The sequence below is a fragment of the Enoplosus armatus genome, chromosome 18 (assembly GCF_043641665.1).
Source record: "Enoplosus armatus isolate fEnoArm2 chromosome 18, fEnoArm2.hap1, whole genome shotgun sequence".
NCBI classification, from domain to species: domain Eukaryota; kingdom Metazoa; phylum Chordata; class Actinopteri; order Centrarchiformes; family Enoplosidae; genus Enoplosus; species Enoplosus armatus.
Genome location: NC_092197.1, coordinates 2,589,570 through 2,602,859, shown reverse-complemented (window position 1 = coordinate 2,602,859; position 13,290 = coordinate 2,589,570).

The following is a 13,290-nucleotide window of genomic DNA, read 5'->3' as shown; positions in this document are numbered from 1 at the left end:
TGGCATATTTAATGTTTTTGTTCCAGTCTTCCTGCTCCCACATCATCCCTCCTCTGAGATATGTGTTCCCACAAGCCGTTATGTAACCGCCAGCAGCCTCCCTGCTCTGTCTGTCCTTAGACAGCTGATTCCCCTTAATGTCTCTCCAGTGTCTCCTCTAGGCAGGACTGTGTGTCTGAATAAATGGATATAAAATCATTAAAAAAGGCTGCAGACAGAGGCCTAATACTTCGAGTCCACAGCCATGCAAGCAGCTCTGTGAGGCTGTACTTATGTACAGAGGCGCTTTGACCTAAATGCTAATGTCAACATGCTAACATCCTCACAATGATAGTGTTAACATGCCCAATGTTTAGCAGGAATATATGTTCACCATCTTAGTTTAGTGTGCTAGCATGCTGGCATTAGTTTAGTATCACGAAACACGCTCACAATATTAAAATGCTAAAATCAGCATGTTAACATGGTCCCTTATGTTTAGCAGATATAATGTGTACCATGGTCACCATCTTAGCGTGTTAGCATGTTAACATGAGCTACCTAGCACAAAACGCAACTCTTAATTCATCATAGCATTAGTATAGTATTCAAAATTCAAAAGAATTCACCTCAGCTCTGATTTGTGCGCCTGACTGGCTTAATTCGCCATAGCAACTGCACCTGAGGCTCGTGGGTATTGTAGTATTTACAGCAGCCAAACAAGATTAAGAGTCTACAGACATGCTAGCTCTGTCAGGCTGTACTTAGTAGTAGTGGTGCTTTATTCTAAATGCTAACATCAGCATGCTAACAATGACAGTGTTAAAATGTCATGCTGATGTTTACAGGAAACATTTGCTAATAGTCACCAGGTTTTGACAAGGAAGAAGAAATCTCTGCTTGCTTCTTAACAGACAACGTTATAGGAATGTAATGCTAAGTGTGTCATTTCCAATACTCTTTTAGCTCCCTCCATAGCAACAGAAGACATCATACAACAGTTTTCACAGGCTGAGTAGTCCTATTCATGGTGAATAAACTGATTTTCAGTTATTTTCCCCTTTAACAAGAGCTACTTTTGTACATATAAGTAGTTTAAATGCAAGTAATTTATTTATATTTAGGTTAAGTGACTTCAGGGTACTTCAACTGGAGTAGGATATAGTTGTACTCTTTCCACCTCTGAGGGACGATTCATGACCATAAAGACTTCAGAGCAATCACATGAACTCTTTGCTTTGGTGGTCAAGAACAACATACTGCAGATACATATTTATATAACGTGTGTAAAAGTTTAATTTTGGTGTATTAGATAAATATCGATTACTTTCCAAATTGAAGATAATTGACGATAGACTCAATTTCCTTTGTCTTGTGAGACGTAGTCATTGAACATACCATTCCTTTTAGAAATGGACATCCTGTTTCATCTCAAATCCTCAGATTACCATTTGTGTTGTGCTTAGAATCTTGTCTAAGTGAGCAATCACATAATGCAAAGCTAAACCATTATTTTACTTTTGGAAAACACTCAAAAGACCTGTACTTTAGCTGGGTGTTTTAAGCTTGTCTAAGTCCAGCTCTGAAATCCAAGCTGTCCCCGAAGAAAAGGCTGACTGGTGTGTCTGAATGAGGGATTAAAGACAAGGAAAAATAAAGTAACCCAATATCACAATCAACTGGACCCGATACGACATTCTCACGCGAGGAATCTGATGCTCTGTTAGGAAGCAAAAAGAAAGAGAGGAAGACGGGGGTTGTGAGAAAAGGGGAGATAGAGGGAGGAAGTGGCTCTAAAAACAAATGGCCGCTCTGGGAGCTGGTTCAAGCTTAAGGCAATAATGACAAAAGGTAGACTAGTGGGGAAAGAAATGCCTTAGACAGAAGATATTAATTAACTTTCTATGAACGTCCTGTCAGTTTGAGTCAGTAATTATGTGAATATTGCCTAGAAGTAGTCTGAATGTGAGATGAATGGATTAAAATCAGAGTTTAAATGTTTTGCAGGCTTGCCTCAGGCATTTTACTGATGTTTTTCTTATTTCAGGAAGTGCCGTATCATGTTCTTGTGGTTGCCTTAACAATATAATTGACTGTGGTACAAAGCTGTTCTGAATGTCCTAAAAATTAGTATGGCTGACTTGTACTTGAGTATTTAGTATTTTATAGGTTTATACTTCTATGTCACTATATTTCTATATTGTTTTTGTAAATGTTGTACTTTTTATTCTGTTATTTTAAGATTAAGATTTGTGACCTCTTACAAAGAAGTCGAGTCTGCTCGGGTCTTGTTGCCATGTTCGAGATGTTCAGGGCGAATTGTGTCTGAATTCAGACAATAAATGTCACTAATGTTGTATAGTAAAAATCTAGTTTTCACCAAAGAGAACATTTCCACCGTAAACTTCTCTATTTCATTTAAATAACAGTAACTAGCTAGCAAACTGGTTAACTGTAGGCTATATAAAATAGTTCAAACTAGCTAATTGTATATAAAGTTGCTCAAACTAGCTGACTGTAGGCTATATAAAGTAACTCAAACTAGCCAGCTGTCGGCTATATGAAGTGGCTAAAACTAGCTAACTGTATATAAAGTAGCTCAAACTAGCCACCTGTCGGCTATATGAAGTGGCTAAAACTAGCTAACTGTATATAAAGTAGCTCAAACTAGCTAACTGTAGGCTAAATAAAGTAGCTCAAACTAGCCACCTGTCGGCTAAATGAAGTGGCTAAAACTAGCTAACTGTATATAAAGCAGTTAAAACTAGCTAACTGAATATAAAGTAGTTAAACTAGCTAACTGTATATAAAGCAGTTAAAACTAGCTAACTGTATACAAAGCAGTTAAAACTAGCTAACTGTAGGCTATATAAAGTAGCTCAAAGTAGCCACCTGTCGGCTATATGAAGTGGCTAAAACTAGCTAACTGTATATAAAGTAGTTAAACTAGCTAACTGTATATAAAGTAGTTAAACTAGCTCCACCTCAAGCAGCTACAACAGTAACATGCTGCTCTTACCTTGATGCATCAGTATTAATGTCATGTTTAATATTAGTCAGAGGGGCAGTTTTACTGTTGATACATTTAGCTGATAACACTTCTGTAATGGATTCTTTTTCCATTGTTGTATTGAAGGATCTGTGTACTTCTTGCATCAGTGAGGCGTATCCTGACCCAACACAGCAGCAGGAAACAGTCTGCAGCTCCACACCAGAATGATACTTTGGCTCCATCATGTGGCAATGAAGAGTCCTACAGGAAATACTAAAGGTGCCCCTCAACTGTGACTCAGGAAATGTCAAGTTAGTCAGATAAATGACGTTGTTAATACTGATGCATCAATGTTAGAGCAGCATTTTACTGTTGTAGCTGCTCGAGGTGGAGCTAGTTTGAACTACTAGTTGTAACTACTTTAGCTGGTTAGCTAGTTTAGTCCAGTTCCCAACCTACAGCACACAGTCACGAGATAAATCAGGGCAAAGAAGGAAAAACAAAGTCCCGCTACACAAATCTGTTTTCATTTTTCTGACTTTTTCTCCAGTCTTTGTTTTCTGTGAAAACTGAATAAGTTGAACGGTTATTTAAATGAAACCATGTGAGAAGTTTAGAGGGGAAATGCCTCTTTGGTGGAACAACAGTAGACATCTGCAAAGTAACAAGGAGGCACTGAATTTATATAAGAGGTCAAAAATCAAAGAGGTTGGAAACCACTGGCTTCGTTTTAAACAATGCAAGTCTATCATTGTTTTTTTAATGTAAAATCTTAATTTAAAAGACAAATGTAGAGGAGTAAAAAATACAATATGTAGTATGAGATGTAGTTCAAGTATAAAGTAGCATAAAATGGAAATACTCAAGTAAAATACCTCAAAAGTGTACTTAAGTACAGTACTTGACTAAATGTAAAAGTAGATCATTTATTCTTCTTTTACAAATTGTTTTATATAACAAAGCGAGAGTACTGAGAAGTAGTTTGTAAAATGAGTTCCCTTTTGTTTATTCCCGTACTTAACGTGCATTATATCGACGCAGGTGAACTTGTTCTGCAGCTGCGCTGCCTGAAGGTGGAGCTGTTGTATTACGAGTGGGATGAACCCCAGTTTTGCCCTCCCAGCTACTGTACTCGGTGAGTAATGTCCCCAAGAGGAAATTCTTTTTCACAGTCAGGGCTAAAAAACATGACATACACCTACTGACTGAACAGTTACATCAGCTGTTTCCGAGAAGCTGATGAATAATTTCATCATGTTGTGATATTTAAATCCAGAGGGGGAGGCTGTTGAACATGTGGGGGAGAGAAAACCACTCTTTTTACTGACATTTTACCTGCAGAAAAAGCAGCTTCATTTCTAACATTTCACACACCAACACAGTTAAATAGAAGTTTGAAGGTTAGTTTCATTCTCAAATCACAAGACATCCAGCTGCAGTCAGTATAACACTGTACTTCAAGGCATTACTCAGTGTACATATACTCTAAAGGCAGTGATCCCTGTTCATTTACTCAAGTGCTATATTTAAGTACTTGAGTGTTTCCATTTTCTGTTTCTTGGTATTTATACTCCTCTACATGTCAGAGGTACATATTTTACTTTTTAACAGTATTATCACCAACCAGCTACTTCAGGTTTCAGCACACAGTCAGTTTGAGAATACTCTTTAGTGCACTAAGACTAACTTCTTTTACTCGTTTTAAACAAAATAAGGTCTTTGGGACCAGATTCTATGCATATTTCATAAGACTGATGCTTTTGCACTAATAGGGACTGAACTGCCCAGTGAAGTATTAAAACTATCTCCACCTGGAGCAGCTGCAACGGGATAATGCTGCTACACATTCATGCATTAATATTAACAATCTAATAATCTACATACTGTATAACACTGCTGTATGAAATACTAAGTACATTTAGCTGATAATACTTATGTACTTGTACTTTTAAATGCGTCCAGGGCTGCAGTACAGACACACACTTCCTGTCAATGAGGCTCAGGGGTGGAATTCTACTAAATACTAAATATTGTACTTTTTACTTCACTACAATTATCTGACGGCTTTAGTTACTAGTTACTCTACGAATTACAGATTTTTGCACACATAATATTTGAAGAGCTTATAAAATATGATGTTGATGAACTTGGAGAAGATAAAAAAAAATTAATCAAATTACAGATAGAAACGAGCATTAATTTGCATTTTCTTTTGGCGATTTTCTTGAAATTTGATTAAAATTTGTGCTACGTTTGGATGAAAACCTGGTTAATGTTTCAGCTACAAATGACGTGTCCATGTAGAACAAAAGAAGAAGCGTGAACAAGACAGCAGCTGCGTGTTTTGCTTACTTTATATACAAACCTGCTCTCGCTGATGTCTTTTTGGTATTTTTTGCACATATCATATGAAAATATGTCGTCTGTTTTTGTTCCAAAAAGGCTGAATGTGTGTTTGAAGAGGTTAAATTTCAAGATCTTCTATCTTATAAAAGAAATGTCATATTGCACGCTGAATGGCTGATATATATATATATATATATATATATATATATATATATATATATATATATATATATATATATGACAGGTAAAGTTGCAGGTATGTAATGAAATAGCCACGTTGACAAAGTGTTTTGTGAAATCCTTCTTTTGTTCTCACATTTTACTTTCAGTCCTTCTCACTCTGTCAAAGAAATTATTCATAATTTTCAATCAGCAATTCGTCAGTGTTTAACAGTAATTGAATTTTGATATGGGGGCAATTATTCATCATTTAAGGTTATTTGCATTAATTTGAAATATTAATGGGTTCTTTTGGGTGAGAGAAGAGATGAGTATTTGGTCACAGAGGAGCTCCACCTCTCCAGGCACATATCCACTGACATTACCCAGCATCCTTTGCACCGTCCAAAGAAGGGAGTCTGCAGATTTTCTTTCTTGAGAAATTAAACTGAAAATATAAAAAAAAAATGGGGGGGGGGGGGGGGGGGATTCTTTGAGCATTAAGCTTGAGCAAAATCCACAAAGTGTTTCCTCAAAATTATAATTGCAAATGATGATTTTCATGAAATTCAACGCCGTCTTTTAATCTCCCTCCAACGAACCTGTCAAGAACAAACATGTTGTCATGGTAACTGTGACATCTGCCTATCAAAGTCCTCTTTTTTTTCGGTCGGTGGTTCGGTCCCCTACTTTGGTCTAGTCTGAAACATCTCAACAACGACTGGATGGATTATGACATTTGGTTCAGACATTCATGGTCCACAGAGGATGAGTCTCTCAGACCTGATTTTTATTCTCTAGCGCCACCATGAGGTCGATATCAGAGGTTTTGAGTGAAATGACTCATCAGCTGTTCACGTTCTCTTTAGGGTGAATTGTGATCACTTTGTTGATCCCTTTTTACATCTAGCGCCATCATCAGGTCAACCTTTCAATTTGTCCAATACTTTGGTTTATGACCAAATATTTATATATTTATAACTGATGACATTCCCATCAGCCTCGTGTGTACTTTGTGTTTACTGCTAATTAGCATATGTTAGCATGCTAGCACGCTAAACTAAAATGGTGAGAATGGGAAACATTTTACATTTGACTTGCTAAACATCATTGTGAGCATGCTATCAGTGGCATTAAGTAAGTACAGCTTCACAGAGCTGCTAGCATGGCTTTTTTTTCTCCTTTTCGATACCAGATGATAATAGACAATCCAGTGGTGTTACATTTTCCCCTCAAATTTCAAGTATAATGAGATTTTGGGGCTGGACACACAGAGGTTACAGTATGAGGCTGTGAAGGTGTGAGATAAGACCAGATTAATAACAGAGAGAAGCTGGTTTCAGCCTGGAAAAGCTGATTTTCTGATTCAGCGCTCAGAGTGTCAGATGTCAGCGCCACGATTGTTTTGACACCCCGTTAAGAAATTCAGGAGGAGGACGGCCAGCTCATGAAATTTGCAGATCCTGATTGAATTTAGGATATTTTCATAAAGGCCGTGTGTGTGTGTGTGTGTGTGTGTGTGTAGGCTGTTGTTGGCTGAGATGGGGGTGCGATGGCTTTCTCCGCCTCTCTTACCTCCTCTCTTATGGGATTTGAGAGAGGAGGAGGGGGAGACTCCTCCACCCATCTATGTAGGTGCTCTCTTATATCAAGCAGACAGATATTGGATCTTTTTTTTTGTCTCACACACCTTTCTGTCTGGTCACGCTTGACTTTGCTCAGTCTTTGTACGTTTGTCAGACCTCAAAGCCTTCAAAGGGTCCCAGTTCCTCCTAACACCACCCTCCCACCAACCTCCACTGCCACAGACATGTCTAACCGGACTCCATGAGGAAAAATATGCTAACGTCACAAAGATAATGCTAACATAACAATGTTCGGCCGGTGTATTGTTTATCATGCTAACACTTGCCAAGTAGCACTACAGACAAAGTACAGCTGAGGAAAAGTTAACTAAAGTTTTTCCAATTCATCCTGAGGGGACTCATTTCATCCATTTAATAATTGTTGAGATATTTTACTCAAAACACACAAATCAACCTCCTGGTGGCGCTACAGGAAAAGTCAAAGGATTCATCCTCCGGGGACCATGAATGTCTGTACAACATTTCATGCCAGTCCATCTAATTGTTGATGAAACTTCGACCTCCCTGGAGCCGTGTCGCTGCAAATATGTGTTATAGCAGCTTTCAACATCTTGAATTCATACTTCTGAATGGAAACATCTCCCAGGTTCCTGAAACTCCCAGAGGAATGACTGACCTCTGCGTCCTCGGCCCTGATACTGTATTTCTTGCGAGGTCGTATAATAAAGTATTTAGTACGTGACTTTGTGAAGTTGGAACGATTCATTTTCGTGACCTAAATCTGCCATCTTCTCAGAAAACCCACCTCTTGAATATGAAGCAACCCCACTGACTGAAAGATGTTGGCTCATATGCAGATCGGGGGGCCGGATACTTTCCCCTCCTTTAACTTCTCTGTTTTAATGTATCACCTTGAGATCCACAGGGCATCCTCCCAGGAGTCCCTTTGTCTATGAATGCTAATGGGATCTTTCTATGTTAATAATAAATAGCTGCTGATAAAATAATAAATTTCTAATGTCCCTCTCAGACCTTTTTTCTTTCTCCTCCGTCTCAGATTAGTTTATCAGGGCTTTGCCGCCCCAAACACTTTGGGCTTAATTATTTAAAAAGCCTGAAAAATTCATATCCTTCTTTTTTTGGGTGCAAAAGCCATCGTTCAGCCTGTGAAAATTTGGAAAAAGAGGCGGTGGGGGATGAAATATTCAGCAGCGTGCAGGCCCTTCAATTATTTTTCAGATGCATGAATGTTAAAAAACACATGCGGGCTGAAATGAGCATTTTAAGGCAGAATAATTCCTACAGCAATATAATACAGCACTGTCAATTATTCAGGGCTAAATCTCCCCCCGCCGACACTTTACACATTTATGTTTAATCACATTCAGGGAATTTGGATACAATCACTTGGCTTGTCATTTGTTTTTTTTTCCACCCCGAAGCCATGCAATTAAATGTAAAGAAAAAAAAGTTTGAAGACATTTTATGCTGGCAAATATATATATATATATATATATATATATATAAAGTGCGTCCATTTGGGAGCAGAGCCCAGAGCTCCGGTTTGCTGCTCGCAGGCTTCCAGTTGCTTTACTGGTCAAACACTTTCTCGCTGCCTCCGCTGGTTCGGCTCCCATCAATGTTTAACAGACAACAAAACGTCAAATATGAAAAAAAAGCTGTTTCCACTCTCATCTGTAATTTAAGCATTGCTCCGTGTTATATCCTATCCCCGGTATCACTCTTCGCTACACAAATGCTTTTGTTTGCTGGCTGTCATTGTGCTGTATTATTTAGAAGCAGAACAAACAGAAAGCCCCCGCTTGTCTTCTTCTCTTCTTCCTAATTCATTTGAACACTGGCTCCTCGGGCTTGTCAGTGTATCTACCACAGGGATCAATTTCACCACTGCAAACCCACTGGATCAGATCAGGTGGGACGCACACACAACTCAAACGCCCACGCTGTCTTCGGCGAGCAAAGGCCCTCTGAGGAGGAGGAGGAGGAGGGTGACGACATCTTTTGGGGTGCTTTTTTTTTCCCCCCCTTCGCGCTGAGACGAGACGATGTGGAAAAAAAAAACACTAAACCTCCTTTTGAAACTTTCTGATTAACTTTTAGGAGAAGAGGTTGCAGTTTAATAACAGTTTAAAACTCCTTCATGTAATTGAAAAGCACATAAATGATGATGAGAGTTAAATGATGGGCTCGGAGACGTACGTGAGTCTCAAATTAATTTAAATGGCTGCCTGACATGCCCAGAGGTTCTGGGTCAGTTTCTCTTCCCCTCCCTCCGTCTCATCGTCTGTTCCTGTTTCATCCACTATTTCAATAAAGAATAAGCGGATAAAACAGACGAGATCTAGAGATAAATCTCTGAGAGGAATCTTGTCACAGACGTCACACAATTGCTGTTAAATTGAATTTTGAAATGAAGTAGAGCTAAACAATTAATCGATTAATCAATTATCAAAAGAAGGTTAACAAACATGCCAAAAGTTCCAGCTTTTCAAATTGTCTGTGTTTTATATTGTTGTAAACTTTAGTCTTGGAACTTGGACTAAAGTGACACTCTCCAACACTGACTGGATGTATCTCCTTCAAAAAAAAAAATATGGTTGTAAACTGAAAATATTTTTGATGAATCGATTTATCAAGAAAACAGTCGGCAGATTAATTGATAATGAAATGAATCATTAGTTGCAGCCCTAAATTGGATTACTGGATACTGATCATATTTGACTAAGAAGCTAATGTAGCAACAGTACAGGAGGAACTGGCTGTATTTTAAATTATTTAACCATTTAAGATACTAAAAAGTATAAATAATATGCATAAGTGCACTTGGAACCTGCTGAACCTCGTTCTTATTATTTATCATTATTTATCAAGAGTTTAACACTCACAAACTCTGTCAATTAACTCCAAAAACTCCCATCGCACATTCAGTAAGAAGCTGTTTGAGAAATTAGGTTTTCAGGGCCTTTAAACAAAGATGAAAGCCAGTGAATTTGCTTGAAATACACGTGCTGATGTAAGATTGAACAATATCTGGTCAAAAGCTCGATATCCAGACAGCTACACTTGCAGAATTGTGTGAAAGTTTCTCACTTAATCTTCTGATTGAGTGTAAAAAGCGTTACGTGACCTGAAGGTGACACCCATGTGTCTTAGCTGCTACATGCTACCCTCTGTACACCAGCTAATCGATAACTTTGTCTATCTGCTGTTCGGGTGCTACTTAACAGGTACGGTGGGTTTCTAGAGCCAAAACAGCAAAGTTGTGGGATAGAAAACCAGAACAATGAGCTGAAAGACGCTAAAACCCTCTGTAGTGCTGAAGGGAGTTACAGAGTCATATAATGCATTGTTGGTATACAAATATTGATTCCTTCTTTAATAACCCTCCATCTGAGAGACTTGGTTATTATGTCGTAACTTGTTCTCCATAGTCATACACTTGAGTACCAGTAAGAACCGGTGAGTATTTTATTGGTACCTGAACACTATGAATCACTGTGTTATAAAGTGTTACCCGTTTAATAGAGTCGAGCTTTGGAAGGATTTCGCCGGGCGATGTGAGGTCCTGTATCAGATTATCAGAAGTGAAACTAACGTCTAAAATGAACTTCAAAGACTGTAAACTGTGCAGGAGAAACATCTTTATCAAACTACTGTGCACAAACGTGAATAAAACTAAATTCCAGTGTGTCTGCGATGTGGACGAAAGCATTCAGCTGCGTTCGTTTGTGTTACACTAATAGATTTTGAAAGCGGACAGATTATTAAAACATTTATTAACCAGCTTCTTGCAATAAATTATTCATTTTGACGGCTCATTTTAAAAATCATGTCTGGTACATAGCTTACATTATTATTATATTAATACTGTTAGCATTAGCATAGCAAATTAGCATTATGGCATACATTATTAAGGATTATGGTTAAACCATGGATATCTTTATATACAGTCACAAGTCACGTTAAATAGAAAAAGAGCTTGTGACTGTAAACAAAATGAAACTCAATGCTCAGATTTTCTAAATCTTAGAATGAAAGCAAACAATTGAGTTCATGTTGATGTTTATTAAGTTATTAATCAATTAATTAAAATAAATCTCAAAAGTATAAACCTGGACCACAATTTAACCCAGTATTTTGGGTGTTGCAGTGTGTGAATGTGGGTAATGGTTTTTAAATGTATTTAAATGTGAAGCATTTTTTCACTCTAGCGCCATCATCAGGTCAAAATGTTAACTTGTTCAACATTTTACGTTTATGAGCAAATACCAGAAAAACTAATGACATTCCCATCAGCCTCAGCTGTACTTTGTGTTTAGTGCTAATTAGCAAATGTTAGCATGCTAACATGCTAAACTAAGATGGTGAACATGGTAAAGAGTATACCTGCTAAATGTTAGCTTGCAGTGGTGGGTCTTGGCTAAAAAGTCCCAAGTCATTTGCTCATTAGCAAATGTTAACATGCTAATACGCTGATGATCGAGAACATGGTAAACATTATACCTGCTAAACATCAGGACGTTAGCACTATCGTTGTGAGCATATTAGCATTAGCATCTCGCTCAATATGTTCTTATTCTTACCCTCACTCAGTATTACACACTGGCTCCATACATACATAACACTTCATTTTATAGCAAAATACGAGATATGAAATATTTAAATCTTTGGTGTATATTGTGGAGATATTATGGGGCGGGGGGTGGCGGGGGGGGGGGGGGGGTGGACTGGAGGTGCATAAAGAAGTGGGCAGCAGAGGTGGAGGGCAGAGACTGGAAGGAAGACACAGACAGAGGACAAAATATGAGAGGATACTGTATGTTTTAAACATGAAGTATATGCAGCACCGACGATGAGTTGTGGTTACACACACACACACACACACACACACACACACACACACACACACACACACACACACAGACTGTCTTATAATCCCTACAGGCCCCGGGGCCTCGCTCTCAGGCCCCTCAACTGGGTGACAACAAACCTGCCTCTCTGATTTATGGAAATGCAGATGGAGTTTTTATTACGCCTCCTCCTTACACACACACACACACACACACACACACACACGCATACACACACACACACACACGCATACACACACAAACACACACACATCCCTCTCTATTCAGCTTAAAGGAGGACAAAGGAGGTCAAACACTGTAAGAAATGTGTCAACTCTGCAACGAAAATGGTGATTAGATTATAGGCTGTGTGAGTGTGTGTGTGTGTGTGTGAGTGTGTGTGTGTGTGTGAGTGTGTGTGTGAGTGTGTATTGGGTCTGTGCATAAAGACATCTTGATATTTAATTGCAGTAATTAACATGTTTAAGGACACAATAAATTATACAGTATTTTGGGCAGCAGGTAATTCATGCAGGTCAGTGTGTTGCTGCATGAGAGTAGCTTTGTCTGTGTTTATGGGTTTATTTAGATCCTTTACTAATGTAAAAGTACAAAAGTATTATCAGCAAAATGTACATAAAGTAGCAAAAGTAAAAGTACTCCTGCTGCAGAAAAATGCCCCCTGTAACCCACTCACATCCCTTCACCCCATCGACTTCTTAATGTAATGAAACTAGTGAAACTAGCTTCATACAATGTATGTTTATATATATATTACACAATAAGGACACAATAAATTATACAGATATATATATATATATATATATATATATATATATATATATATATATATATATACACACACAATTCTAACTAGACTGTCACCTGATCAGAGGTCAATTTTCGATCAGATATAGCGGTACTAACTTACTCTTATTCTCATTTGGTTAAAAGTCTTAAAAAGCATATTTATAAAAGACTTTAGTCTCTGTTTTATAATCTTATTTTTTCTCATGTCATAAAGTAGTTGAGTGTAGTTTAAGTTTATGAAGTATTCAGTAGTGTAGTAGTATTCATTTTGTCTCCCTGAACATTACCTTTCATTCTTATTTGTATATAACTTGTTAGATTTTTTAAATAAACAAACTCAGTACTGTCCTGCTCGAGGTGGAATTCATAATTTGGACTTTTCTTTAATATTTGCTATTTTGTGAAACATAGATGGATCATTTTACCTCTTTGGGTGTCGAGCAGTTATTTAAATGAAACCATGTGAGAAGTTTAGAGGGGAAATGCGTCTTTGGTGGAACTAAAAACAACTCATAGACATCTGGAACAATCTGACAAGAGGCCTCAA